Consider the following 25,073-nt stretch of genomic DNA (forward strand, 5'->3'; position numbering starts at 1 on the left):
AACAAGCATCTCAAGAGCAGTGCATTCCATCTGCTGACCTGCCATTACCTTTCAGGCAGCAGCTTCCACATCATCAGGGTACCCCTCTTCTGTCACCCAAATGCCCTGAGAAGTGCTCCATGACCAAAACCAGGAGCTTCCCTGCTGGCCTCGGCACACCTACCCCTGTGCTTGCAGGCTCATCCATTCACCCACCCAAAGAACAGATCCTGCTGATATTGAAAGGATGTGCTCCAAGTCTGGATGCCTATAAAAAGGACCTGCATGCCAAATGAGAGCTTTCAGCCTGGCTTCATATTTATGTATACAGAGAACAAGATAAACTAGTTTAACTAATGCTAACCCAATTCCACTTGAAGAAGTGGAAGAAGAACCAAAACAGATATGAGAAGTTGAAATATATTCCTGAAGAGATACTCTTCATCTGTTTTGAAGTGGCAAGCATGAAATATTTGGGTATCTGTGCTAAAATTCTAGGTGATGACCGAACAGAGCAAAAACAGATCAGCAACCTGACTTAACAAAATTGTGTTGAAAACCATTAACAGGAATACAGCACACATGCTTTATAAGATGGTACTTTTCAGTGTCATAGACTAAGAAGAGAACAAGAAAAGTCAAGGGGAGGATAAACAAGGCTGGCTGGGAATTGATTGCCACCTCTGAAATTTTAGTAGAACAGTTGGAGCAAGAAGCTGACTGCAGCGGAACTGAAAAATCACTATCTGTAGCTAGATTACTCATCTACTGTTAAACCAAATTAAAGTGTTCTTCCCACAGGCAAGGCTGAAGATTTCAGAAAAGCCATAATTTATAACTCAGGAAAAGTTTAGAGGAAAGCTCTGCTAAACCAAAATGAATTTTGTACTTAATGGGCAGGAAAACAAAGGACAGATGGAACTTCATGTTTCTTGGTACAACAGTAAATACTACACAGCACGCAGGATGCGACTGAGCCAAGAAGCTGATGAGCTGCACTAAAGAAGAGTTCACCTTATGCAGGTCCCAGCCTTTCTTGCTCTGCAAATCACCCTTTCAAGATGCTACATAGCAGAAGTAGAATAAAAAGTAGATTTTGAGCAAACCAGGCCTCTATTGCAACCTTAGGAAGCACTATCAATACAGTTCCAGTACTATCAATACAGTTCCAGTACGCAATCCTCCTTAACCTGTTTCATAATTAGGTAGCAAACTCATTTACAGGAAGTGCAAAGAGCGAGCATGCAAGGCACAGAAAAGCACCACAGTATTTCTGTCCAATTTGTTTTGCAGGAGTGATCATGCCTTGGATGGAAGCCTATTGCTAACAATTTATTTTTCATGTCTGGACAAGGCAATATAACTTCTTCACAATTTAATCTCTTTGCTAATAGACTTAACTGTTATAGCTGAAATACTCAAGCTTAACAATAAGGCTAAAATACCCAGAATACTTAAATCCAAGAAATGTGTTTGCTGGCTTCAGTTCAGGACAAGTAGAAGCAATCAGCTAAGGCACAGCAGACTGGAGAACCACAGCAACACCTGCCAAGAGGTTACATTGGATTCTGCACAACTGACTACAGAACTCAGCAAAGCACAAAAAACATCTACAAAAAGTCTTTAATTGCCAGTGAAGCTCCTCCAAAGGACCAGGAAGCACCTGGGCACCCCAGCAGCTCGCCTGGGCTCCTTGGGTCAGCACTACCCTAAAATTACAGGGATGCTGGGCCAAGTCTGCCCCCCCCCAGTCATTTGCCTGTCACACTTCCCCTGCATTTCGTTCTGCTTTCAAGCTGCAGTTCAGTGAACAGGCTGCAATTTACCTCTTCACCCTCACCCTCAAATTTGTTTGGATAAACAGGCTCTCCTTTGTTCCAGACTGCTACTACATTTACACATTGTATTGTAAATCAGCCGGTACAAAGCAAGGCAGGCCCTTGAATGAAGACACTAGCTGTTCTGTTCACAGCAAAATTAAACAAGAGGCACAGAACCCCATTTATAACCCCAGTCTGGAAACAATTGGATTGTAAAAGGTGAGAGGTTTTAAAAAGTTTACTAAACAAACCTATCCAGTTACAGAGTCTATAGTGAGCTCACAAACAAGTTCAAGGCTGTAGAAGTTGCCAAAACAGTGTTATTTCTTAAGAGAAAACTAGCCAGTTTAAAAGCTTGCTTTTTTGCTGTTTCAAGGACCCAAGAATTATTGGCAAATGATTTAGCTTTTACTGAGTATTCAGCTAGGGAGAAATTAGTCACAGAGGAAGGGAATGAACTGTTCACCAGGTCTATTAAAGACAGGAGACCTAAACAGCATCTAGGAGTTCCAGGATAAACATCAGGAAAAACTTCACAGTAATAACAGTTGAGCAGAGGAATGACAGCTACAAAGTCTTTTCCTTTAGAGAAGGAGGCTCAATTAATGGCTTAACTACAGCTGATTCTCTGCCTTATGACAGAGCATGGATTCTATCTGCATATGGCTTCTTCAAATCCCTCCTCAAATCTATTTTCCATTATTTTAAATGCTCTTTTAAATAAACTGAGTTTGCTGAGACATCTCCCATGGGCTGATATTACAGAAGAGTCCACAAGAAAAGAGATCAAAACTAACCATTATTTGATAGCTGCCCAAGTTTCCTAGGAAGCTATCAGGTCAGTCCCAAAAGAGAGTAGGTATTCAGAAAAAAAAATAAATTAAAAAACCAATTGGATGATCCAAGGGCCAAGAATAAATTGCATTTGATGTTGTCTGCAGTCCAGAATTGAGGCCCTCTGATGGGATTCTACAGAGAAACTTCAGCTGGACTTAAGTAGGATGTCATTCACTGCTGCAGAGAGCCGGGCATCCTTCATAAACATCAAGCTTAAAAAAACAAATCCCAAGTCTGAAACATAAGCTTGAGTGCCAACAATATTTTTATTCCTCTGGTTACTTTAAGGGAGAGAGGGAGAGAAACATGATAGGTGCGGGTTTAAAAACTTTTTTGCCCTGATTACGAGAAGTATGTTACAATAAGAAATGTTATACAACTCCTTTTGGTACATCTACCATTAGCAGTACAACAAACCATCACCTTCCAGCAGTTTCAGATCTAAACCATAACAAATTCAGGAGACAGAGGGCATACCTCCATTTGACATTTCAGAAGCCAGGGCATCACTGTCCATGTTGAATTCTGACATGATCCCATAGCCAAAAAGTACTTACCAAGCAAGATCAAGGGAAGCTCAACCTCTTCTTTGCCACCAGCCCCAGCAACACCGCCCAAGCACAAGAGCCAAATGAGAGGTCACTGCACAAGCTGCTGCTCTGGCCACAAAAAATAAAAACACCTAATGGAGTTGTGACCATGGCAACTTCCCTTTGAGACTCTTGTGCTGCTGGCTCCCATTGGAGTGAGGCCTGCCCTGTCCTCTGTCAGGGAAGGAGGCAGTGTGGCACCACTGCAGCTGCTGTAGCACATCACAGCCAAACTCCCAAGCAGGGCAAGGCTGCCAGAGGAGCACACTGGCTTGACACAATGCCTCCCACAAGCTGAATTCATCCCAGGTCCCAAGCAGCTCAACCCTCTGTGCCCTGCTCCATGCTTCCAGCCCTGCTAAATGATCCACCTTTTATCCAACTTCTCTCCATGACTAGCACAATAATCATCACTGGAGTGCTTCAGCTGCCTCCAAGCTTCACTTGAAGCTTGACCTGAGCTTGGCCCACTTTCCTCCCTCTAGGAGGGAGCTGTCCTTCCCTCTAGGATCAGTGTTTCACAAAGAACTCACCAGTTTCACCCCTTTCACCTGAAAATGATACAAATCATGGAGGGAACACCTCCTGAGGCAAACAACATTGTCACCTGAAGCTGGACACCTTTCTGTCCTGAATCAACAGAGGTGTATGGAAATGGTGTTCTGGGGAGTCAAGAGAAGCCAACAATCCACAAGCATGCAAAGGTAATTTGTGTAAACCCTGTAATTTGTGTCCTGAAGAGAGATTACAGCCCATCTGTCCCAGCTGGAGTACAATAGAATTCAGAGTGATTTGTGCTCTACCTCCTCACCTCCCCTGGCCCCTGTTTGGCCAAATAACTAAAGCAAGTACATATAGCCATGTCCCTAACTCCTTGAAGTAAATCTGCTCCTTTGTCACTGCTACAGCCCTTGTGAGGGCATAGATACTGCACTTGGGAAGTCACAGGTTAGCCAAAATCATCTCCTGGAAGCTGGCATGGCACATGCTTTCCCTGAAGTTTGGTCTCAAACTGTACTGATGGGCTCCAAGTGCTCCATCAACAAGATTTACTTTCCTGCTTGGAGATAATGCCATTGAAACATCTGTAAAAACAAATACATTCACTTTAATGTTAAGCCCTTACACAAAGTATTGAAGTGACGCTGCCAGATTAAAGGGACTGTAATATATTTTTTAATATCCCATTTTAAAGGCAGATTATTACCCATGAAAGAGGTCTTAATATCTCTTCTTTGACTGAGGTGTGTGACACCTGTCTATCCTCCATTTCTGCCCCATTTTTGCTCAGGTACACAACACTTACCAAGGCCCACCTGGCACTTTACTAAGCTCTGCTCCAAAGAAAGCAGTGGTAGAGGTTGGGGGAACCTACACATCACCTGCATGTCACCCACACAACAGAGGGCTGGAACAGTGCAGGCCCAGGGTGAAGGAACACTGTGAGGCAGATGTTGGGAACATGCTGCCATGATGTTGGGAACATGCTGCCATGACGGCAGCACCACCCCAGCCTCCCATTGCTGGAGCAGCCCTCAATCACAGACACCAGCTGCTCTTCTGGCTGGCACCTGGGAATGGCTGCTCACTGCCAGCACGAGATGGAATCAGGTATTTCAATTTCATAACAATAAGCAACTCACCCTGTCACTTCTCATTTTAATAATTTCTTATTCTGACAAGCAGGGGCAAATTTGACCAAAAAACTACTAACAGGAATCAGAGAATCACAGAAGTGTTGGAAGGGACCTCTGGAGGTCATCTAGTCAAAATCCCTGCCAAGGCAGGTTACACACAAACAGGTCCAGGTGGGTTTGAATATCTCCTGAGAGGGAAACTCCACAGCCTCCCTGGCAAGCCTGTTCCAGTGCTCTGCCACCCCCAGTGTAAATTTCTTTACATTCTTCTTTCTCATATTGAGATGGATCTTCTTGTTTTAACAAGACCATACTGAGTCCTGAACAAAGTGCTCAAAAGCTCTCAATGTTCACTGTGGTGCACACAGACAAAAGAAGACATAAGAAGCTTTTTTGTCTTATCTGTCTTGACTACAGGGCAAGTAAAAACAAAAACAAAATCATTTAGCAGATGACCCTCAAAATCAAAACAAACAAACATCCCCCAACAATATTCCTCCAAACACACAAAAATATAAATCGGTTTCTTTTTTGTTCCTAAAGATAGTCAAGAAGAAATTGTAGCTGCCCCTGGAAGTGCTGCAAGTGGGAATTGCCAGAAGACAGGACAATAGAGATATGGCACCCTCGATGTCACTGCCGCCCTGTGCCCAACAAGTTCCTTCAACTATTCTGGGTCTTGGTTTCTACATCTGCAGACTGGGGATAATAACAGGTCTTTACATCACAGGGGTGTTACAAAGATCAATTAGTTAATGTCTGAAAAGCGCTTTGAAGATATAGCAGGTGGTGAGTATTATTATGCAAATAACATGATTTAAGAAAATCACAAGTGCTGGATTAATACTAATCCCTTTGATATTTAAAAGACACCAGTTTTTTTCATATTTTAAAGCAGTGAACATTTATGCTATAGCTTTTCACGGCTGCTGCAACCACAGTTTTTAACCTTTTCTTTTCATACAGCTCCATACATAAAACTCCTCTGCAGACATCTAGACATCTTCACAAAATCCAATCTCGACTCAAAGCTAGGAGTAGTGGAAGAAATTATGCATGTTGATGAACTGGATAACTAGATTCTATGCAGGAATATTTCTCAGAGGATAGAATGTCACAGGCCTAACTCACTGTAACAAACACTATAGAGTCTTTCAGTTTTAGGGCTTTTTTGGGAAGCACACCAATTTCACGCATAGAGGCATTTGTAAAACAATATAGCTGCTATTTAATTATGCTATTTTATGTGGTAGAAAAAAGTGGAGAAAAAAAGGAAGCTATGGTTCATTCACTTCTTCCAAGGCTGCATATCTGAATTGTTAAAAAAAAATAAATTAATGTCTCATGACCTCATTTAGTGGTTTCACAGGAGATCAGGCATTGCAATGCTTCCTCCAACTTCCAGCAAGTGGTTGTACAACACTTCTGCTTTAGGTGGGATGCAGGGAGTGGAGTGGACAGCCACAAGCCAGCCCAGAAATACATCCTTCCTGAAAGCTTGTCACTCGCCATGAGAGAGAAACACAAGTCAAAAAGAGAGCCAAGGTGGGATCAGAGCAAAGAGCCTGAGGTGAGCAACAACATCAGAAACCAAGGTGAGAGCACAGCCAAGACTAGGTGTCCCTCTGGTTTTCAGTGTTGCCCTTACCAGACCTCACTGTGAAAGCAAGAGATCCTGCCCCATGCTTGAAACCTCCCCATGCTCCCAGGACTTACAATGCCACGTTCCCTCTCTGTGAGGAAGCCTGTTTCTTGTCTCCTGCACTGTAAAATTTAGTGCAAACCAGCTGGTGCATTTTGTCTAGGAATCTGGAAAATATTGCTGTGATTAAAACCAGCTTAATATTAACCCTCTCTGGAATGCAGGCCTGAAATTGATATTAATGAAATAAGATCGGATATTAATATTCTGTACAGCTGGTTCCTCAAGCTGTGCTGTAGTGTCAAATCAAATATTTCCCAAATCAACATACCAAATACAAACATAGGATGGCAGGTAGCATGCATGTGTGAGGAGGCAGAAGGAGCATTTTAAAACTTTAGAAGCTGTTATGTTTGCAGTTATAGGCAGCCATGCTTCCCTTCCTGCCCCATCTCCCGCAGCAGCCATATTAATAGCTACTCAATACAGTAATAGAATGCTAGCTGTACACTTCGTTGTTGGAGCTTTTTTAATGTCCAGGTCAATATTAAAAGCATTTGGATGCTTTTTAGGAGGGAGAAATGATTTTGCACTCCAGGAACAGTGAAGCATTTGCAGCATTCCCTAGGAATGCTAGCAAAGGATTTCCTTCACATGTCTCTGGTCATGGCTGATGTAGTAATACTTTATTTTAACTGGACCCAGCAGTACAGATTCATAGTTCAATTTTGTTGCATAAAAATGCACTCTGTATAACATCTCTGTGATCTCATTAGTTGAATTTATACAATTTATGTACAAAATAGATCCAAAACACCACTTCAGGGTCACTCTGCAGAAGGAGACACTGGAGGGTCTCTGAACAAAATTGTTTGGACACACAATTTTTACTCCAGGATATGCAGGCCTGGGGAGAAAATTCTGCAGTTCTGATCCTGAGCAAGTAAGTAACAGATCCATCTTTCACTTTCCTCTCCTGATAAATGGCAGCCACCTCATTTCCTGAAAAAGATCTAACAATAGACCTCTCCATTGAAGAACAACTCCCAGGTGGGAAGATGAGTCAGCATGATGCTTCCTCCATCTTCACAGAGTAGAAAGTCAATTTCTTTCTCAAGAGTACTCATTTCTCTCTCAAGAGTGCCCTGCAGGTAGCTTGAGGTTTGGTGTACTCCATCTCCACACCTTCAGTTAATTCACCTTCGCTGAATGTCTTGAGTTTCCCAACAGCTTACTTGAAGAAAGCAATCTGATTTTCTTGTAATCTGCTATTCATTTTGATGCACACAGGTTAATATTAAGTAGGCCACAGATATTTACAACTAAAGTTAGAAACAAGAAAAATATTCCAGCATTCTCAAGCTTTCACATGCAGCGTCACACCACAAAGATAATACCTAAATTAGATGACACCAAGTTTTTAATCCTCTCTTCAAACAGCCAAATAATATAAAGCTACTGCAAGGACTACTCCCATTAGTCAACCTTCCCATAATTCAGCAGTCTGTTGCCAGGTTTCCCCAGATGAGAAGATGAAAACTATACTATCCCCACTCTACTTAACAGGCCCAGTCTGAAGAAAAGGCAAGGTTATTGCAACTGTGACAGAGAAGTAGATAAGACAATGCCTTCTGTCTGCCCACAGAGCATGAGGAAAGCCATTCAAACAGCCACACAATGACGAAAAATAAAAAATCTGGACTCCTATGTGGTTTGTTAATATTTGCACCAAGTAGAGCCAGGAAGTTACAATCTCTCCCATTGGTTTTTGGGAGAGATTGTAATTTCTCTGCCTTTTCTTTCCCAGGAGATGGGCAAAGAATGGGAATGGGTATGTACTGAAAAGAAGGTTACTCTGATGATTTGCAGCTCATACACAAAGTTTCTGGGCTGACAATCTCCTGGCTTTGCATTACAATTTGCATCACATTTGTAATTGTATTACCAGGACAGCTTTAACTTCATTAAGGATTCACAGGTAAAAAGCAGATGCTGAATCAAATCTTATAAAGCAATGTCTGCATTAAAGGGAGCTACACCAAGCAGAAGCTAATTCAACACCTTCTCTTTTTGGTTTGTAAAGAGGATATTCATAATTTCACTCAGGAAAATAAATATATATGTGAACTGAGGTAAGGTTTATTTGAACTAAAGAGCAAAAAATTGTGTGGTTTGGAATGTTTGAGTTCATGCTGCATTAAAGTGCAGCTATTTAAAAAGAAATTATTCCAGGAACATATTATCCTTTCCTGTGGCTAATATATATATAAATTACTTTAAAAATTTACTCAAATTGTAATATTTCCTCTCTCTCCAGTAAATATAAGAGCTTAGCATTAAATCTATGTTTTAAAAAAATCTTATATATTCTAGGGACTATAAGTTCAGCCAAACGAGGCCCTTGCAGCCGAGTTTGCCGCTCTGCTTTTGGCATGAGTACAAATGAAATACTCCAGAAGACAGATATGTTACATTCTTTCAGGTGTTTTGAGTTAACATCCACGGAACTCAAGGAATTTCTGTAGAAAAAAACCCGTCTTCAGAGAATTTCATAACCTTCAGTTGGGAAACATGAAAGGAAAGTTTCCATAAGACAGAGCATACTTTCCTTTAAAAACCATCAATAGCAATTATAAAATATATTATACATATTGTATATAATAAATTCAATTTTATATAATTTTTTAAAACAGAGATCCTGTTTCTAAAAAGGAGTGGATATGCACTCCATGCATAGAGCTACTCTTATGAAGTGGATAGAAATGTGTGAAGGAGTACCACTATGGATTGTTATCATACTGTCCTTTGAGTCATGCCAAGGAAGTAAAATTGATAATGAAGAATCTTCTTTTGGGACCAGGAGAGCTCCAGCTTTCCTGCTTGTGCTGTCACATGCATGAGCATAAAATGGAAGTTGTGTTTGTATCCATTGCCTCAGATTATAGCTCGACTGTTGATCTGAATTCCCACAGCCCTTGTACTCTTGGGACCTACCCTATCTCATTTGAAGGAGACTGCATACTGTTTTTCCCCTTTACAGCCTCACCATCACCTTGAAGCTAAGCCTCTCTGTTGATAACCTGAAGTCTCATTTTCACATTTAACAAGTTTCCCTATAGGTCAATTATTAAAGACTGTTCAATACCTAGGATGGAGCTAAATAAATTAAGAATTAACCATTTATTTGTCAACTTTTTCAAAGTCACATTTTTCAATAGTTGCCTAGACTTGTCTCCTTTTAATAAATACACCAAAATGGCATCTGCATATCCTGTCATAGGTATTGGACCCTGTAACTGCTGCATACCCACCATTACAGCATCCAGACTCACAGTTTCCAAATCAAACCTATAAACATCATGGTGGCACTAGAAAATCTTTCTAAGCTCCCTCCAAAAGCATACCAGAGGTAAGAATCTCCCTTGTATTTAGGTAAAGTCTGCTTCAAAGTTATTTTTTCATATGTGAAGAAGATTCTCTGTATTTCTTTTAGCCCATCCTAGATATTTCAGTTTTCTTTCTCCACTGCAAGCAATAAAACACTTTTATGTTCAATACATGAATAGTAGAGATTTTTTAAAGCCTAACATTTTACAAGGTTTTCCTAAAGCTTGAAAAATGTGAATGATCTGTGAAATGGCTCCATACATTAAAATGCAACTCGGGCATGCCAGTTCTCCATCTCTCCCTTTATTCATTACTTAGAGGGCTAGGACCCATCCTGGGATGCCTTGCACTAGGAGGGAAAGCACATAACTAATTTCCTAACTGCTCTGTTTACTTTGCATACCTTGTGGGCAAAAGTTGGCAAGAAAGGACTGGAAGCTGTTTGCTTTGAAATTATCACCCCATTTACAAGATTCAAGAGCAAAGTCTTTTAAACTGAGGTAAGAGAGGAAAGGAAGTGACTCTCTGCATGGTTAATGCTTCAGGAGAGTGCTAGCAGTGCACTGGAGGCCATCAGCTGAGAAAGAAAGCCGACACCAAAAAAGCTTCCTCACAAAGTGCACATGGACACAATATTTAGAGCACCAGAGAGAATAGGGGCACTAGCCAGATCTAGGTAAAAGGGTTGTATTTAGTTTAAAGCCACCTCGTCTTACTTGAAACGAAAAAACAGCTACACAGGAGCCTAGCTGCTATTGAAAGTACAAACTCAACACCCTAACTCTGTTTGCAAAAGCCTCTTCTTCCCTGACTAATAGGGCCACCCAAGATGGGACCAGCAGGAAGGGAAGAGCGCTACAGACACAGGCGGGGCTTGATAACACAAAGAACTTGGCAACAAAATTACTTTAAGCAGGTCTTGAATCCTCCTCTTCTTTTTTTTTTTTTTTTTTAATGGGCAGGGTGTGGGGATTGCCTTCCAGCTTCTCAGTCCAACACTGCAAATTATCATGTGTTTGCACAGCCATGCTGTGAAATACAGCAGAGATGAAGGGAAATGTTTTTTCCAAAGCCCTATAACAGCTACATAAAATACAGTCTAATGCTGGATCAACTCTCCTGTCCCGCTCACAGCCCAGTTCCACACAACAGCATGGTAGCACAACCAAGCAGGTACTGACTGGCCACTGATGGCAGGAACTACTTACAGCAGAGCTGCCACTGAAGATTTCATATCATTGAATGATGGTCTGTGCCCGCTGCTAACCCACTTGGAACAAAAATGCTCCCTCCTGCCAAGTCAACTCATGGATACAGAGCACAATGTGAAAGTGCTTTGTAGGAGGCTCTGTTCAAGCCAGGAAATCTGGGATGCAAGGTTTACTTTTGCATAGGGGCTTTTGGGAAAGCAACATGGGATAATTTAAGAGAATTACCAGGTCCCTATCCTTTCTGGTCAAGAAGGAATGCTGCAGCATCTACTTGCCCTACTTATACTTGACAAAAATACCACCAAATTGTGCTTTTCTCTACAGATTTCCCAAAATTCCACAAAGTGAAGCAATGAAAAAAACAAAAAAACAAACCAACAACAAAACCCACACCCATCCACACCCCACCCCCCCAACAAAACAAAACACACCACAAAATCACAGAGAAATTAACTTGTTTGCTAAAGACAGCAACAAAACCACCATGCTGAAGTCCCCAGTCAAGAAACCTACAGCACCCCACTGCTACAGTGGCTTCCATAGATGGTAGGCTGGGCACCAAACCTACTCACAATCAAGCCCAGACTTCTGGTATTCCAGTAAGTATGCCAGTTTCATCTGACTGATTCCACTGAATTATTAGCATGGTGTTGGAGCATCTCAGTTTGGGACAGAGACCTGTCTATCCATGCCAAGTTATTACATGTGAAAGGTCTGAGAAAATAGAAAAGTCTCTAAGAGGGAGGGAAAGGATGTGAGTATGTAACCATTTCTGGCCACAAGCTTACAAACACCTTCTTTTACCAACAAGCAAAGTAATAACATAAAGTAACTCTTCAGCACTGCCTCATTCATAAGCTCCTAACTTCCAAGGCTGCTAAACCCTCTTCTGGTATCAGAGTTCCTGTTCAAGTATAATTCAAGTAGATTAATTAAGCCACAGACAACAGAAAACACAGTCTGCCTCTTCAAATTATCAGTAGGAGAAAATAGCATGAAGAGTTTAGTTTCAAGAATGCTGTTTATATTTACTCATTTTACAGGCATCAGGATCAAAATTAAAAGAGAATAGCTAATTGCTACAACTGGGAAAAGTAAATAGGCATTTAAATTTGAACAGTGGCAACAAGCAAAACATTGCAAAAGTGAAGTGGAAAGCGTTACTCTGAGCAATTGAGATACTACGTTTTGATTACTAAGTTAACTTTGAGATGATTCACACCCACAAGTTGCTTAATGTCCTATTACACCACAGGTCCAGGACACACAAAACTATGCATAAAAATCACTGTGGAATCAGACAGCATCCAGGACAATTACAAAGTAAGCGCATTTTCATGCCAGATTATTACACTAAATTTGAGGCTGTGACATTTCAACCTAAACCCTAAAGCACAGATATCCCACAGACATCTCTCATCTTGCTGCACCAAGCAGTGCAGTGCTCTACACAAGAAACTCCTCCTTCTCAAGCAAGCAGCACAACACTTTGGAAGAAGAAATGGAGGTAAAACAAAACCCTCAGTCCAAAAAGAGTTTTTAGCCCACCTGAGCAGCACAAGCGTTTCTAGTGAAAGGGATTTCTTGGGGCTCAGGCTTCTGTGCAAATAGGGTCCGGGATGAAATGCCTTTTGATGTGCACTTGCTCCTGCTGGAAGAGACACAGAACAGATGCTTCAGAGAACACATAAGACAAGGGACTAGGCAATATGCACAATCAAACATAAAGAGCTCGCTCAGGGGGTCTATGGGCATCCTAACTGAGGAATCATTTTGGAGCTGACATCTTAAGGCTTTGCAGAAAGTTCCTCATTTTTATCTTTATAAGAGTAAGGATGGTGAAGTCTATTGCTTTGGCATCACATTGAAGGCTTTTGCAGCAACTGAAAGCTTAAAGATGCGACATAAGCAACAGATATCAGATCATTGGGATTTTAAAAACAGGACATCAAAACATACAGGACAAATATGTAAAAATTAGTTAACTTCAAGATCTCAGAAAATCTATCATAAGTAACATCACAATGCAACTGTAATGCTTCTTTTGCAGTTCAAAATTACTGGGATTATGCTCTACATTAGCTAAGTGTTTTATTAGCTACCTGGAAATAAGCAAGTCCTTTATGGTAAAATTAAGAGATTACATGGTTTAGTAACATAAGAAATAAAGAAGGCAAATCATAGAGTTAACACAATTACTTGCTAAGCTGTGCTCATTCCAACCAAAACAATCTTAAGATACCTGAATGCAGATATATATCTAGTAACAAGGGATGCAGGTAAAGTTTGCAGATCAGAGAACTGTGACCTCTGAAGCAAGGAAAGCAAAAGGGATAAGGTCAACACAGCCTCACAGCTAAGCATCACAAGCAGAGCTTCTGCTGTTATTAGAAGGGCTAAGGTGGCTCCTGGGTTCAAAGATATAAGAGTGAATGGAAATAATGATTGGGGTAGCATGGGGCAAGAGTAACACTGAAATACTCTGCCCAGTTCCATGGTTGATGCTCAAAAAGTGATGTTGAAGATTACAGAACATGCAAAGTAGAGCTACAAAAGCAATTAACATCTGGGGGGGAGGGGGAGGTAAAAAGCGTTATGTATAATCAGATTTAAAGGTTCAGTCCTTTTGATAAGCCACCCAGACAACTGACAGTTTACTTGATCATCTTTAAGGAAAAAAAAATTATCAGCAACAAAAAGTCTTTAATACAGCCACAAGAAAACTTAAAAGGCATGAACAGATGCAATTTAAAACCATAAAAGGCTATTGTTAGAAACAAGACGAAATTCTGAAAAGGCAAAACCAAATGGGAACAAACTCTTAAAGATGGATTCTTTTTTTCTCAGAATGTTCAAGGTAAGATATGCTTTAGTCCCAGAATTTGCTTGGCCCATGAGCAATAGCCAAATGAGGTGTTCAAACAGTTGTGAGACTTGACAGTTCCACTGACCCTAAACTATAGATGACAATCTCAAAAAACCCCAAACAAAACCCAAAATCAAAAAAAAACCCTCAATCAAAAAATTTTAAAAAGAGCCCACAAAGATATTGCCCTGCATTTTCATCAATGTTACCGAATAACAAATTAAATGCACAATGGACTGTGAAATGCTTACAGATCTTCCCCCAGTTAAATGTCAAACCAAGAAGCCATCTGTTAATAAAGAGAGATGTCACCTCTCCAGAGTTTTATCCAACCTACTAATACATAAACTCATACCACCACTTAGGACTTTGGATTGCCAAGGCAAATAAAGTCTTATGGTTTTTTATCTTAACAGCTTGGGGAGGCAGAAGGTGACAACACCTGGACCACACATCACATGCATAATCCGAGCCATGAAGCCAGCTTTGTGGTTGCAGAGTTACTGACTCTTGAAAAACTTCTTAAAAGTACTCGCAAAGACACTTCCTGTCTGTGTAGAAGCTTTTCAGACAAAACCATTGCCATCTGACATGTGTGGGGGAAAAGGAAACCTCAAAGTCACCCACATATACCCATATGGGAGATGTGCACACATCATAACCACAACTGCAGTTTACATGAGGTGTTAGTTCATGAGGGAAAAGTTCCAGTTGCTGATGATGCGTGTTAAAACTGCACAGAAAAAAAATTTCACAGAAAAAATTTTCACAGCTTTTAAACTACTTAATCATAAAAGACTGGAAATAGAAGAGGTCAAATTACTGCCTTTATTGCCCTACAATTCAACAGGCCCAACATTAAGTTTATACCAATTTGTCCCAAACTGATTCAATGAAGATAGCATGTAAGTTCAACATACACTATGACAATACACTAAGGAAGGCCAAATAAATGTTCTTCTGATATATTTAAGAGAGATATTGCATATTTTGGACTTCCAGCTGCTATGAGCATAATCAGATCTCTTAAAGGGAGATTAACTAACTAACTGAAGCTGAAGGAGATCATACCCTTCTACTATTAACCATTCCAAGTGCCCTGTATCTTCAGGAAACAAGAAGCTTTTATTTGCTTTGCAGGCCTAGTTTAAATCCCAGCAAAAGATGACTAACTTGTCCTGATTCACAATGATAAACTTCACCTTGTATTTCAGTTGCACCCTTTTTACCAGATCAATTTGGTTTATATTTTCTGCCCTCTGCTTTCTCCCTGTGGCTGAATACATTTGACCAATAACAATTTTCCTACAGGGCAAACACTGGTTAAAAAAAATGGTCCTTCATAAATTCTAAACAGTGATGCCAATAGGAATGTAAGAGCTAGATCTTCTTTATATACAACTCTTAGACGTCAGAAAGAGATACTATCTCTTCTTAAACTATCTAGAATATAAACAAGAGGCCTGGGGAAAAAGATGTGAGGAGTTCACTCCTCAAATTTTTACATATTTAAAACACAGTCAGTAAGTATAGAGAGAACATTAAGCTTTCTGCATTCCTTCTCTAAGACACAGAGCTATCACATTAACAATTCCTCTAGATACAGCACGATTAGCATCAGGTTTATGAGAGCATCCTTCAGTCCAAGTCAACATGCAGACCTAATCCAGTTTAACTAGAAATATGCTAGCCAGGTCTGTTCAGCAATTAGCATGAACATACCTTGTTAAAAAAAGTAAGTTCTGGTACAATTCAATTTAAGTGCTGAACATCTCATGGATTTTTATTTAAAATCATGTTGTTCACAGGCAGTTTGCATGTACCTAATCTGGAAGAGTGGCTGTGATGAGTCTACTTGAAGGTACAGCACAGAATTAGGACATCTCAGGCGCAAAGTTTTTCTACAGCTTCCTGGATTATTGTAAGATTGAGAAGGCAGAAAAAAATATATCTGCAACATGAAGATAACTGATTGTCAAGTAATACCAAGGCCATTCACTGCAAATTATGTAAATCATAGAATCAGAGAAAGGTTTGGGTTGGAAGATACCTCAAAGATCATCTCATTCTAGCACTCCTGGATACCTTCCACTAGACTAGGCTGCTCAAAGCCCCATCCAACCTCACCCTGGCCATATCCAGGGATGGGGCATTCACTCACAGCTTCCCTGCACAACCTGTTCCAGTGCCTCACCACCTTCACTCTACAGATCTTTCCCTAATAGCTAATCTAACCTACTCTCTTTCTATTTGAACCCATCCCTCCTTGTCCTGTCACTACATGCTTTTGTAAATAGTCTTGCCCTATCTTTCCTGTTAGTTCCCTTCAGGTATTGGAAAGCCAGTTAGATCACCCCAAAGCCTTCTCTTTTCCGGGCAGAACACCCCTAAGCCTCTCAGCCTGTCTTCACAGGAGAGGTGCTTCAGCCCACTCATCTTCATGACCCTCCTCTGGACTACTCCAACAGTGCCACAACCATCTTATGTTGCTGTCAAGCTGCTGGCCAGGCTTCTCCAATACAGCCCAGAACACAGTTGGCTTTCTGGGCTGCAAGTCTGCATTGATGGGTCATGTTGACTTTCTTGTTAATCAACAGCCCCCAAGTTCTCATCCTTGAGGCTGCTCTCAATTCATTCTCCATCCAGCCTGTACTTGTGCTTGGGATTTCCCCAACCCAGGACCCTGAACTTGGCCCTGCTGAACTTCATGAGCTTTGCACAGGCCCACCTCTCAAGCCTGTCCAGATTCCTCACAATGGCATTGCTTTCCTCCAGTGTGTCACTGCACCCCACAGCTTGGTGTCACTGGGAAACTTGCTGAGGGTGCACTCAATCCCACTATCCACGTCATGAACAAAGCTGTCAAAAAGTGCTGATTTCAATACTGATCCCTGAGGAACACCACCGGAACACCAATGGTCATCATGCCATTCACTACAGCTCTTTGAGTATAACCATCCAGCCAATTCCTTATAAGCTGAGAGTCCATCTGTCAAATCCACGTCTCTCCATCTTAGACAACTATACCATGTGGGACAATGTGAAACTTTGCACAAGTCCAGGCAGATGACATTGGTTGCTCTTCCTTTATCCCCCAACACTGTAAGCTGGTCACAGAAGGCTATCAGATTTGTCAGGCACAGTTTGTCCATATTGAAGCCATTTTGCCTGTTACAAATGACCTCCTTCTTTCCCACGTGCTTTCATGTAGCTCCCAGGAGGATCTGTGCTATGATCTTGCTGGACCCAGAGGTAAGTCAGGAAGACTGATTGCCTTCATTTTTTACTTGTGGCCTTAAACTAGTGATGCTAGTTAACAAGAAAACAACTGAAACACTAGGAATAAGGTTTTAATTGGATAACTAACTTCTTGAAGACACTCTTTGATTGAATAAATCAACTACTAAATTCACTTGTTTGCAGAATTGCAAAGCTTTTTGACCAGGGGCATGTCAAAAGTGAAACTACAAAGGCAGAAACTTGGAAGCTAACTACAAAGGTGGAGCAAGGTCAGAAGTGTTTCAGAAGGTGCCAGGTGGACTCTGTCCCTGATGAGTATGGAGGCTGACGAGCCTGGGGAACTCGGCGTGGTGCTAATCATCAATCCGTGCTGGCGCCAGCTCCCAGAAGCTGAATTCCAAAGGGAAACCAAGTGTCCCTACAAGCACGTGGCTGGTGACCACAGCTCTGCTGACACATTCCTGAGGGCAAACTCTGTCCTGCATTATGGTAGTGTAAAGCTGAGCAGTGAAGCAGGGGCTGACCATCACACTGACACTGAGAGTTTTTAAAATAATTATTAGTAAAATTTATTAAGCACAGACATTTTAGACATTACAACAACTAAATATTCCCTCAACCACCTGAGATGCAAACCCAGAGAGTTCAAAAAATTATATATTTCCAGAGACTCGACTGCAGAGACAGAAACAGGAATACTTGATTTTAACAGATAACTAAATTACTATCTGCCTAAAGAAAGTAAGCCCCAGGTCCACAAGATCCCCTGAACAGCTTTCCAGTCTCTCTGGTTGCACCAGGGCTTGGGCAAACATGTGTCCTCTCCTCCTCCATCTGTCCTCTGCTGCCTCCAGAGCAGCAGAGGCCAAGGACTCCAGGTCTCCTTTTGTAGCCAGATTTGATCAGTTTTATAGACAGAGAACTTTTTGTACCATTAAGTCACTGATCATTAAATAAAATGTCTGTTTTGAACTCCTTATTTCTAAATGTGTTTGATCAATTAAAAAGTAAAACAATTTACTTTCCAAATACAAAGTTTTTGGTTTTGTCACAACAGACACCCCCCTCAATCACTTACTCAGGCTATGTGATTTTATTTTCAACAAGGATTAACTGACCAATGTCAAATCCAAGTTAGACTCATATTTAAACAAAACTCTTTAAATAATACTCCACTAATCCTAGTTATCCCTGGCCTTATTACAGCTAATAATATTCTTTTTCTTGTTTGTTTGGGGTTTCTTTCTCTAGCAGAAGCCATTTAAATAGACCCTCCGCTATAAGCTGAGCTTTACAATTTCCTATGGTGCATAAGAAAACCTGCAAGAAAAGTCAAAATAAATATCCACTACTGAGTTGAACAAAAAGGTAAAAGTGAAGGAGTAGGAGGAACACCACATCGAGGTTGTTTGTTTACTTAATTTCATCATAATTATTTAGACTCTCATCTCACTAATAGCTGTGCAGGTGCTAACTTTCCTTCAAGAAGGACCTAGAGTTTTTGTTTGCATAAATCAAGTACATTTAATCAAGTGCACATTAGCTCATCAACACATTGGATCTGATGAGAAATTGCATAAGTGACAATGCCAAGCTATTTCGGTGAATATTCATGATATCTCTGTGGAACAGGCTGACTGGAGGAGAGTGAGAACAAAATGACAGTAAAAGAACGGTAGCAATTACTTTTCTAGCAGTTAATGTTGCCATTAACTGCTTGCTGGCAAGAGCTTAAAGTTGCAAACCCCAATTTAAGCTTGTTACCTTAATTTTACAATTGTAATTCAATATTCTGAATGTGGCACCAGTGTAACAAATATCTTCATTCAGTGCTTCATACAATAAATAATTTAAAATATATGAAATTTTCCAAATTATAGCCATTCCAAAAATATAAATGCTTAGTATTACATCTTCATAAAAATAAATAAATGTGCAAATCTTTTTCTCCAAACTGACCCAGAATCCAAACCCGTTTGCAAAATAAAGTGGGACTTTTTTGTTCTTAATAGGCATTCATGAACAGGTCTCCCTTCAAAATGTAATTTGTCCTTAGTGATCTTCTGCATGCAAGGCAAACAACTCCGAGTTTTATAAAGCTATACAAAACCTTTATCCAACTTCCAATATCATCTGTAGAAAATTCAGGCAGAGCAATGCTGTGCCCTGAGTGAGGATATTTTACATAACAAGTCCTCAAGTCAGATGAACTAAGAAAGACTTAGATAAAAGAACAAAAAAACTTGGATCACTTTTAGATTTCTAGAATGGATGAAGGAGGAGAGGAAGAGAGAGCTGATCAGGTCAGCACCATCTACTACATCCTTCTGAAACCCAGAGCCTTGTGTGCTGCTGACCAGCCTACAAAGAAGTTCACACAGCTTCTCCTCGTGCAGAGCTTCCTCCCCGCCACCACTGCCCACCAAGTTCTGGTATGAGGTACTTCACTGGACTCACACCTGCCATTTCAGAAGAATTTAGATGCTTATGGACTATGGTTCACAACTGCAGCTCAAGTCAGCTGACCCCAACCACTGGCTTTGTCCCTCTGTCACAAGAGAGAGATACACAGGAGATTCATGCTATCAGACTTCACAACACTAATGTGAACAGCCATAAAATACAGTTTACATTCATATGCCTGTCTGTAAACTCTGGCAGATTCAAAGTTCAATACCAAATAACCCTGAATGGCAGAGTAATCTCTGGCAAAGGGACAGGATGAACAGCTGAATGCATCAGCTTCTGGAGCAAAAGTCAGCGTCACAAGTGTATTTATTGTGCTATCCTTCCCATGTTGTTGACAGTCCAGGAGTATCAAAGAAGCCTGATTATCAACACTGTTGTAACAGACTATCACAAACATCCAAAGTTTCAGTTGCACATTTTTGGGGGGTTCTTGTTACTACAAAATACAGTATCACATTTTGATGGGTTGACCCTAGCTTCTTACAATAATCTCAGATGATTTAAACTCCTTCCCAAACACTGACACCATTTAGTTTCTGTATTTAAGTAATATATTTTAAGAAAGACTGTTTTCTAGTTCACAGGCAATCACACTAGGCTTTAGATCCACAAGTGTTCTAGGTAAGGAGGACGAGCCATGCTAGGCTTGGAACTAGGCTTCCTTCCTTTCTCCCTTTTGTTTTGGCTGGAAGCATGTTCTATTCTGGTGTATCAATTGCAGGCAGCAGCCCCCGTACCCAGGTGTGCTGGATCTGTCTCACAACCTGACAGGCAGGCAGGGCATTAAGCATCAGCCCAACATGCATGTATAATCTCACTCCCTAGCAAATAGTGAACAGGTCTCCCAGTTGATTTGCCTATAGCATGGTACATAGCTGTTGCAAGACCAGTTGCACATTTCAAGCTTTGGGGAAAAAAAATTTAAAAAAAGAATTTTTTCAGCCCAAATTTAGAATTGATATATTCTGAAAAAAACTGTTAAGAAAACTGAAATCAATCCTAGGTACATACCAGCAGCCTATTACTAACCAACCTTTGCTTCCTCCTAGATTCCATTGCAATGAGAACATAAACAGTAAAATAAGCATATATCTCCCTCAAATGAATTACCTATTCAGAGTTCCCTCTGGTGTTCAATAAGCTCATCATCACATTCAAGGTAACAGCCTTCGTTACAAAAGAATAAGTTCCCTCACGAGCAAGTTATCATTTGATGATGAGCTCAGCAATAAGGACAGGACCATGGTGTTGTAACTCGTAGACAAAAGCAATGTTATTTTCCATCAGATTTCAGAGAGGCGATAAACTTACACTTCCTCCTTTGTATATTCAACCGAGTGTCTGATTAACCTCGAAAGGACCCAAAGTGTTAAAGATCCTTTCTGCCTCCCGATGTCACCAACACCGACGAAGTCTCGGAGAAGGCAAAGTCACAAATTACAGGTACAGCCCATCTGAACGCGGCACGCAAAGATGTTCTGCACCTCCCGAATAACTATGCTTTGAGTCACAAGCCTTTCCAGCCTCGCACTCCCATTCGCCTCCACGGAACATGAGCAAAGTACAGTGTATCTAATTAACAGTTTGGAAAGAAAGTTTAAAGCTGCCTCTGCAAAGAGACAAAATGCGTTTGCAGGAAAATCCCAAACGAGTTCCCGAGTCGGCGGTGCGCAGGCGGAGCGCGGGGTGGGCGCCGGGCCAGTGCCAGCCGCGACACCGGGGCTGCTGACCCCGGCCGCCTCGGGGTTGCGAAACTCCCAGGAAGAGCAGCCAGCCTCCATCGAGTGGGGCGGAGGGAGCTCGCCGGACACCGGCGCACCCCGGCCGCCGGTCGGGAGGAGCCGATTCCCCGCGCCTCCCCCACCTCCCCGCCCTGCACGGCGGCTGGGAAAGGCGCTCCGAGTCCAGAGCCGCCGCCCGGGAGCCCCTTAACCAAAACCATCTGGTCACGGGCAGCGCGGTAGAAAGCCCCATCCGCCCCGGCCCTCGCCGCTTACCCCCGGCCCTGGTCCCGCAGCAGAGGAGGAGAGAAGCTGCTCTACCCACAACTCAGCAGCTCCCGAGCTGGGGGAAGTCTCCGAGGATTCCGCCTTCCCCCTCCCCTCCGCGCCCCATCCCGCGGCGCGCGGCGGCAGGGCTGGGGCTGCGTTACCTTCAACAGGTGCAGGCGCCGGCGAGGCAGCCCGCGGGCACGGACCGTCCGAGCTGCCCGCGCGGGAGCGGCGGCCCCGGCAGCCCGGGGTGGGTGGCGGTGGGCTGGACAGAGGCGCTACGGCAGCCCCCGGCGGCCGCCCATGCTCCCGGCGGGCCCCGCCGCCGCCGGAGTCAGCGCGAAGGCGGCAGCGGCTGCGGCCACCTCCGAGAGGAAGGACGAGAGCGGCGGGGAGCGAGGGAGGGGGAGGCAGAGAGCGAGAGGAGAGAGAAACCGCCCCAAGAGAAATAATCATCACATGGCGGTCACGATCCGCCGCCGCCCCCCGACAGCCAGAGCCTACGCTTGGGAGCCGGGGAAAAGCTGCGAGGAGGGGACACACCTGTAGGCGCAGCACATATCCGCTGTGAGCACAATGCGAGACAGGAAACTGAAAAAACAGCCCAGGGAAGGAGAGAGGCTCCCGTTCGTCCCTCCTTCCCTCCCTCCCTTTCTCCCTCCCTCCCTCTGTCCGTCCTCCTCCTTCTCCTCTCTCCACCCCCTGCCCCCGGTCAGGATCCGCTTGCAGCGCTGTCTCATGCAGGGAGATCCAGGCAGAAGGCTGGGAGGCGGCAGGAGCCGTACTTTCTCCCCGTTTTCCTTTCCCTGTCTGCGCTTTGTTTTGCCCGGCAGCCAGGCAGAGGCCAGCTCGGCGAAGCGGGGCCGCCCGCGGGGCCGAGCGCTCCCGGAGAACCGGGGGCGCTCCGAGCCCCGCCGGGGGACCGGGGCCGGGCCGAGGCTGCAGCTCCAGCGCTGCGGGCACCGAGCCCCGGCCGGCCGTGAGCCCTTGGGGTGAAGAGCGGGGAGCGGCGGGACTGCCGGGAACTGCCTCCGGGCCGGGGTCGGCGCTTGGCCTCCGCGGCGCTCTCCAGCGGAGCGACGGCACCGCTGGGAAAGGGTCTGCCTGCTGGTCTGTACCTGAGGGCCTTGGGGTACGTGTCGTATCCCGGTGGTGTTCTGAGGACGCTCCCGGACATGAAGGAACATTTTAATTCCCACCCCTTATCTCCTGAGTAGAGTCTCTGAGCACCCAGACTTTTCCTCCCTTCTTGTACACCCTTGTGGATGAGGGGCCCAGAATATGTCACTGGCATCACTTTTACTGAACTTGAAGTACTCTGGGGTTTATCCCTGTAAGGTAAATCCTCTGCAATCACAATTTCTGCAGGTTGTCTCTCTGCTCAAGCACTCTACTAAAAAGCCTGTGTGCAAATTTTTCATGCCTTCCTCCATAAACAGATCAACAGAGTTATTGCAGAGCTCACTTCCCACCTGTTGTGAACGCGGCATCACTGTGCTGCAGCATCACCATCTCCACGTTCAGATGTTACATTTGTCTCAACTATAGCTAATGTAAGGATAATCTATTAAAAGAGGGATGTCTTAGGATAATGGCTCAGGTAAGCTTTGGTCAGGGTGTTTATACTTTGTAACTTTCCAGCAGTGAAATGTGGACCAGCAATGTTTCAAGCAGTAATTAATTAACTGCTCTTGGCACTTTGAGTGCAGCTTCATTAAATGCTGTGTGTTGTGCTCCCTACTAAAATACTGGAGACAGGCGGTCTAAACGCCATGCTTCCCAAACAGGAAGCTGCTGAAAAGTTACCTTTGCACCTCAAAACAGCCACAAATAAAAAATAAATAAAAATCAGCTCCAAAAACCTGGGCAAGAATAAAGTTATACTTTTGGAAGAGATGTTAAAAGTGGCTTTCAGACCCTGTCTGTGCAAAGTGCCACTGCAGACTTAACAGTGGGTTGGGAGCATTCAAACATTATATAGAGTTTTGTGGGGTTTTCCCTTTGGGATTGCCCAGGGGAGGCAGACTGTGCTGGCCGAATTTTGCCAGTCTGGCCCAGTTAGTGTGCTAACCTCTACCAGTAGGCCCTTGTCCTTGTTTTTTGGCTTCCTTCCTGCTCTTCACTTGACTGGGCTTAGTCACTGCAAGATAAGAAAGAACAGCTCTGGCATAACTCTAGTGTTTCAGAAGGTCTGGATTCCCCTTCTGTACCTCTTCACTTACTGGAAAGCTGAAAGGGAATCTGAAGAGAGAGATGGGACTTCCCTAGGAAAATGGAGTTAGTCACGTCCTGCAATCCTTGTGAGGAAGCCAGTAAGGAGAAACTCACAGGCTGCTAATGGGCTTGGTAACACCTGACTTTCCAGGCTGCTTTCTCAACATCTGGGCTTCTGGCCAGGTTGTACCCTAAGTTTTGGCAGAATGCCCTGGAATTACCAGCCTGGCAGCTCTCTTTGTGCCCTGGGCTGTGAATCTCTGCCTTCCATCATACTCTGCCCCAGGGCCTTTTGCTGGGGTCTCTGTCACTCATCCCCCTACCCTGCCTGCTCCAAACCTAATGATCTTCCCTCTCTACTCTGGGGAGAAGCCCACATCTGCTTCATCTGATGACCACTGACCAGAACTGTACTTGCCACATTTTTGCTGTTTCAAGGTGGCTGTACCCAGGTTAAATCTAAGCCTTGCCCCCTTCCCAGCTCACAACACAGCTTCCTTCAGCTTCTGTTCAGCCCCTGTGGCTCTGGCCTCATGACAATTTTTTTTTTTTTTTTAGAAGCCTGCCTGTGAACATATACAGAGCCAGAGCAATAGCAATAGTTTATTTAATTCAAAAGAAGAGCTGGTGAAGTGAAGCCGTGCTGAATCCTCATCCAGTCCGTAACAATCCCTTGCTGTGCACCTGACCTTGCCTAGTGTGACTGGGATTGTGAAGCTGATCTAGATCTTGAGGTGGCCACACAGCATCCCACCCCAGGATAACTGTCTTGTCTGCTAACCCTCCATAAGTTGCTGTTCTGCCAGGCACATTTAGATCTGCTAAAGCAGCAGTGTGGCATATTGGCCCATGTTTCTGCCAGCTGGGACACAAATGTGCACCACAGCACTCTGGTTACTGAATTCCATGCTGAATTCGGCACTTGGCCCACTTGCAAAGGTGAAAAGAATTCACAAGATGTCTTCTGCACTTCCTTGTCTTGGAACTGGCACACCATCCTTCTGACTCATGGAGAAGTGATACAGGGAGATCTCCAGTGAACCCAGATAAACAGCTGCACATCAAAACCTGTCATTTGTGACTGAAGGATTAATTCCTTCTCTTAACATCATCCACCAAAAAAGAAAAAGAAGAGGTCACATCAAATACTAAATGTAGAGAGAATAGCAACAAGTAAAGGACTGAATGAT

The 25,073-nt window shown here is 43.1% G+C and overlaps 1 protein-coding gene across 7 annotated transcripts in view; it reads right to left on the reverse strand.

Annotated features, from left to right (window-relative positions):
* PLXNB2 (plexin B2) overlaps positions 1 to 22,300 on the reverse strand; it is a 253,069-nt gene extending 230,769 nt beyond the window's left edge. For 2 of the 7 annotated variants that reach the window (XM_039726868.1, XM_039726862.1), the window contains exons 1-2: positions 22,213 to 22,300; positions 12,652 to 12,754 (exon numbers count right to left, since the gene is read on the reverse strand). The gene's annotated coding sequence lies outside the window, so the exon portion shown is untranslated. The other 5 variants (XM_039726863.1, XM_039726866.1, XM_039726864.1 and 2 more) reach the window with 4 other exon arrangements.
* Positions 22,301 to 25,073: the final 2,773 nt, after the last annotated feature.

This window comes from Passer montanus, unplaced genomic scaffold, assembly GCF_014805655.1.
Source record: "Passer montanus isolate IOZ18808 unplaced genomic scaffold, ASM1480565v1 scaffold6, whole genome shotgun sequence".
In the NCBI taxonomy this organism is placed as follows: Eukaryota; Metazoa; Chordata; class Aves; order Passeriformes; family Passeridae; genus Passer; species Passer montanus.